Source organism: Urocampus carinirostris, chromosome 11, assembly GCF_059441175.1.
Source record: "Urocampus carinirostris isolate Australia breed hairy pipefish chromosome 11, RoL_Ucar_1.0, whole genome shotgun sequence".
Taxonomy (NCBI): Eukaryota; Metazoa; Chordata; class Actinopteri; order Syngnathiformes; family Syngnathidae; genus Urocampus; species Urocampus carinirostris.
Window position 1 is genome coordinate 15,758,983 of NC_142359.1, and position 6,000 is coordinate 15,764,982.

Below are 6,000 nucleotides of genomic sequence, written 5' to 3' on the forward strand. Positions count from 1 at the left end.
TAGACTTACACTATAAATTGATTGATTCAACTTTGGTCATTTTAGAATTAGAAAACATCTGTTTTTCAATTCAGTTTATCTTGTTGCATAGGGAAAATGGTGACAGATTCTGCACTTCATTTAAATAGGTTGACCGGATTGTACACCCATTATTTTTTAGGCATAGAACAATGGATTTGTACAACTGTAATATCCCTGATGGGCGGAAACCGCATATATATATATATATATATATATATATATATATATATATATATATATATATATATATATATATATATATATATATATATATATATATATATATATATATATATATATATATATATGGTTCTTAGTTTGTGGAAATTCAATTAAAACAGGCCACAATAGAACAGATCAACTGCAATAAAACAATGGAATACAGTACCACAAACTAGAGCTTGACACAACCATGTAATGATAATTTCTTGAGCACCTGTTGGACAGTGTCTTTATTATTTTTACCATTATCTCCTCAATGCTTTCCATCACCGCTCAATGACAAAGGCTTCGATCCGGTTTGATTTTTAAGGACGGGTTCTGCGGTCTTTCCCAGGTCGGCTCGAAACCGAAAGGAACATTTCCAGTAAGTTGGATGAGGCCAAATCGAGAGTGGAATATGCGCCTCAGGCAAACTTTGCCATGTCAGCGTCCTTGCAGGATGCACATGAATTAAGCAGATAACTTTCTGGAAGGGAAGCGGCTGACTGAGGACGAAATCCGACAGCAACTTGGCTTATACCTGTGCAGAGGTCAGAATCAGCATGGACTCGTCTTTGGACTTTTCCTTATTTTTATGTTCGTAAAAGCGAAAATATTATTATTGGTTTTTGAATGACAACCGAGCCAGTTTATTGTAGGCCCAGTTTCAGCAGAGTTATTGACAAATTTACAATTTTTGCCATCTTTATCACCAGCTAGCAAAGCAAGGTTGGTGATAATGTAGTTATTTAGGATGGTTATATCATTATTTATATATATACAGTATATATATACCGTATTTTCCGCACTATAAGGCGCACCTAAAAGTCTTGTTTTTTTTCAAAAGCTGACCATGCGCCTTATAACACAGTGCGCCTTATATATGGCTCAATATTAAATTCGCAAGGTCTCGCAACTACGAGAAACAGCCGCCGAATAACTGTAAAATGTAAAACGTAAACACACAAAAGAAAAACAAAGATCACTCTATAGAGCTCCTCATCGACGAATCCCTCGAATTCTTCTTCTGCTGTGTTCGAATTGACCATATCTCAGTGAATGGGCCATCCAACACGTCCGGTGTTTTTTGTGCCAGCGCTGTTGCCTTCATACGTATAGTTATCGTACTGACACTTCTGCTTGCCGCTCTTTGTTGAACAACCCACTGTTCAAGTGTCTCCTCTAACTCTGGCCATCTTGCTTTATTGCCACGGAAACTTTGTTGAGTTTTCCTTACTTGGCGGAGCTTATCTTCATCCTTTCTCCACTTCCGTACCATCGATTCATTTAAGTTTAACTCTCTCGCTGCCGCGGCAGCGAGAGAGTTAAACTTAAATGAATCGATGGTACGGAAGTGGAGAAAGGATGAAGATAAGCTCCGCCAAGTAAGGAAAACTCAACAAAGTTTCCGTGGCAATAAAGCAAGATGGCCAGAGTTAGAGGAGACACTTGAACAGTGGGTTGTTCAACAAAGAGCGGCAAGCAGAAGTGTCAGTACGATAACTATACGTATGAAGGCAACAGCGCTGGCACAAAAACACCGGACGTGTTGGATGGCCCATTCACTGAGATATGGTCAATTCGAACACAGCAGAAGAAGAATTCGAGGGATTCGTCGATGAGGAGCTTATAGAGTGATCTTTGTTTTTCTTTTGTGTGTTTACGTTTTACATTTTACAGTTATTATGTTATTGCTTTGCACTCGTTGTTTTTGCACATTACGAGTGTCACTTTATTGCGATTGCACTAACGTTTCATTTAAAATAACAGTATCAGACGTTTTTTTCTTTGCGTGTTGACTAAATGGACAAAAAATAAAATGATATGTCGATGTTGTTCAAAGATGTGTCACGAAAATGCTTTACCTCAGAGAAAATAATAAAACGGCTGTTTATTTATTTTGGGAGTGAATGGAGTTGTGGAAAGCTTGTTTGTTAATAAAGTTTGACCTTTTTGAATATTTTGTTGACATTCCCTTGAGCGTGGCAACATCTAGAGGTTGCATAAAGTAACTACATTCTCTACTGTAGTCAAGTCGTCACATTTATTTACCGTAAATAGCCCTTAATCCCAAAAATGTCTCGAAGGACTGCACAGGATTACAATTACAAAATTGCACAATTACCTGATCTTAAACCAGCATGCACTTATAGCGCCTTATAATGGGGTGCGTCTTATGTATGGCATAAGTTTTAAAATATATCATTCATTGAAGGTGCGCCTTATAACATGGTGCGCCATATAGTGCGGAAAATACGGTATATATATATATATATATATATATATATATATATATATATATATATATATATATATATATATATATATATATATATATATATATATATATATATATATATATATATATATATATATATATATATATATGGTTTAAAGGATATTGTGTGTTTTTTCCAGCACCCCTTACTAGCAATCATTCATTAACAAAAAATATCAATTGTAATAATGTATTAATGAGAAAAAACATGAATGAAATATCATATAACGAGAATTCTTTTTAATTCTCGCAGGTCAAAAAAATTGTATTCATTTAACATAAGGCTCACCAGATCGGGCATAAAAGATCCAGCCCGACATGACCTGGGCCCTTTGAGTATTAAGTCCAGTATGAGGCCAATCTCGACCAATTGTCTTGATTTGAAGGAGTGAGCCATAAATAAACCCACAATTTAATATTTTACTCTGGAGAAGTAGGGGTTATTCTGGCTGACTCCACAACCCCGCCGTGTGGCAATTTCTCCGCCAAACGCCGATGAGTGACCTGACGAGCATGCATGCTGCACTCCACAAATCCTTCACGCATACAAAAAAAGGAACAACGAACAATGATGGTGGATAAAAAAAGGCAGCAAGGGAGAATTCCGGCCTGAACCCAAAAGTAATGATTTACTTTTTATGCCTGATTTTCGAGCAGGGTTTGGGCTCAAGCCTAAGATCTTACCTCTAACATCGAGCGAGTGAACATAATTGTCTGACATATAGCTTCTACGGGTACGCCCCAACACTAAAAAGAAGCAGGGAAACAAATACTGAGAACAAAATAAGTTCGGTTTGATCACCCTGAGTCTTTGTAGTTTGTATTCTTCTCTGTGCTTTTTGGCACTCATTTCGGGTTGCATGATACAATACAGTGACATTTAGTGGTCAAATATTACACAATTTCTCTTTAAGGACTTGGGTAGCAACTCACTTGTACTGTGTATCACAATTTGGGTTTGAATGCTATACCTCTAAGCTACTATTCTACATGCTATATGGCTGCCTAATGACTAATTAGATAGATAGATAGATAGATAGATAGATAGATAGATAGATAGATAGATAGATAGATAGATAGATAGATAGATAGATAGATAGATAGATAGATAGATAGATGGATGGATAGATAGATAGATAGATAGATAGATAGATAGATAGATAGATAGATAGATAGATAGATAGATAGATAGATAGATAGATAGATAGATAGATAGATAGATAGATAGATAGATAGATAGATAGATAGATAGATAGATAGATAGATAAATAGATAGATAGGTACTTTACGCAGGGGAATTCACATTTCCAGCAGCATCCCTTCGCTGAGAACAATACAATAATAAAGCAAAAGGAATACAATATACAAATACCCATTGTGACGTGCTAATAACCACTGTAACGTGTTGTATAGATTATTTAAATAGTGCTACATAAAATACACACTGCAATAAATTACGGTAATATGCAATGTATGGGGTGTGGTTTAATGTGGGCCTTTACTCTGCCGGGTGGAGTTAAAGAGCCTCATGGCATGAGGAAGTAAAGATCTCTTCTGTCTGTCCGTGGTACAAGACAGTGACAGCAGTCTGTCGCTGAAACTGCTCTTCTGTCTGGATATAATGCTGTGTAGTGGATGTGATGAATTGTCCATGATTGACCGCAGCTTTTTCAGTACCCGTCTCTCAGCTACAGTTGTTACACTTTTGAGTTAAATAAAATGTTTCTTTGCATCATCAAGATTGAAAAAACAAGTTCTAGACAGACAGAAGAAATAAAGTGAATCCAGGAGAGAATTAGCGTAATGGCCTATATTTTGATATAGTCTGAAATGCAATTTTGTGTAACATTCCCTTATATTACCCATTCAAAGCTTACAAATCAAAACAATCAATTCATGCGACGGAAGGCGGAAAGGAAATCAGGGTTAAACTCACGCCTTTTCGTTAAACTCCCTCGCTCTACATTAAGGGAGGTTATCGGAAGTTCAGTAGCGCATTTTCGAAACCGAAAACAGAATGCGCCAATTCTTCCCGATGTCTCAATGAGACACCAAGGACGCACCAAAGCATATACCAGGCACTAGATGGGCTTTATAGACTTTGCCGGTTCAAGAATAAATAAAATAAATAAACAGACATGAAACCATTGTTCCTCTAGAGGGTTTTCTCATAAACTCTAATGTTTCCTAGTGTCTCGTTTCTTCAATGAGAAGAGCTTCGTTAGTTTCCTTATGCAGTCGTCTGTAGGCCTAATAATTTAACTGTGCAAAACAGTTTCAGGTGCAGATGTTTTTTTTAGCTAAATTAGTTTTTGAAGTGTTTCTCAGGAGGCTTATATTTAAACTGAAAACGATCTCAGGCTGGTTCTGAAAATAATCGAACCGTTTCAATCGTACTCTTTTAAAGAGACACTCCGGCAGTTTGTAAAGTTATGTTGCTAATATAACCCTAATGTTTTTCAAAGTACTGCTGTACTCTTAAAGTAGACATAGTGAACGTCAATAAGGTTAAAAGAGCTAGTTGTGAGGCGGCCCGTAGTTAGCTAGTCTGGTGGTTTAGTGATAATCCCAGTGGAGGTTATTGGAAAATATGCTTGTGTTTTGTTAAATATTTGTCTACTGCTACCGTTTGTCTACTGCTATTAGAACACGGGTGTAAAACACAATTGCACGGAGGGCCAAAACTCAAACCACACCATCGATCGTGGGCCGAACAGGATATGCATTTATTGAAAAAACTAAAATGTGACGTTTTTTCTAACATACATTTGAATTGAAAAAAGACAGGAGTATTATTCCAGAATAAAAACTTAATCAGTAAATCATCTAAAATGCTCTCCATTGAAGTATCTCCTGGCAAAAATGTCCTAAATAAGAAAAACATGCATGTATAAATCAAATTTGTGCTTTTTCGGATTTTGTTTGGTGGAAATCTTATGCTGGATCTTTTCCTCCTTTTTATCTATCTGTATCTTCTGCATTGTGTTCAGTTTTTTTTTATAAATATCCGGATGTTTTCTCTCGTAGTCCTGTTTTACATTATATTCAGTAATTATGGCCACATTAACACATAGGTTTACCGGCAATGTCAGTAAACATTTATTCACCCTCCCAGTTTTGAAAGTCTCAGTTTTCAGAATCAATTTTGTGTTGATCTGGTCCGCGGGCCGTAAGTTTGACAACTTTGCATTAGAGCATCACCTTTGGTGAGAGGCGAAAAAAGTTTTGGTTAGTATTTCATATTGGCAGGGTTTCACCTCAAAAGTAACTTACCTGATTTAATCATGGACAAGCGTGTTTTCGTCTAAGAGAGTAGAATGGCTTTTTGTAAAAACTGCCGAGTCAGAAAAACAAAAAGTGCAGAGCGATTTTAGGGGGGCATTTTAATCTCTAAATTGACCTACCTGATTGCTTCTAAAAATATTGTGATCCTGCTCAAACATTTTCTAGCCTGGTAGGATAGAATTTATTTCAGGAAAAGGAAAAACTAAAAATGGTAA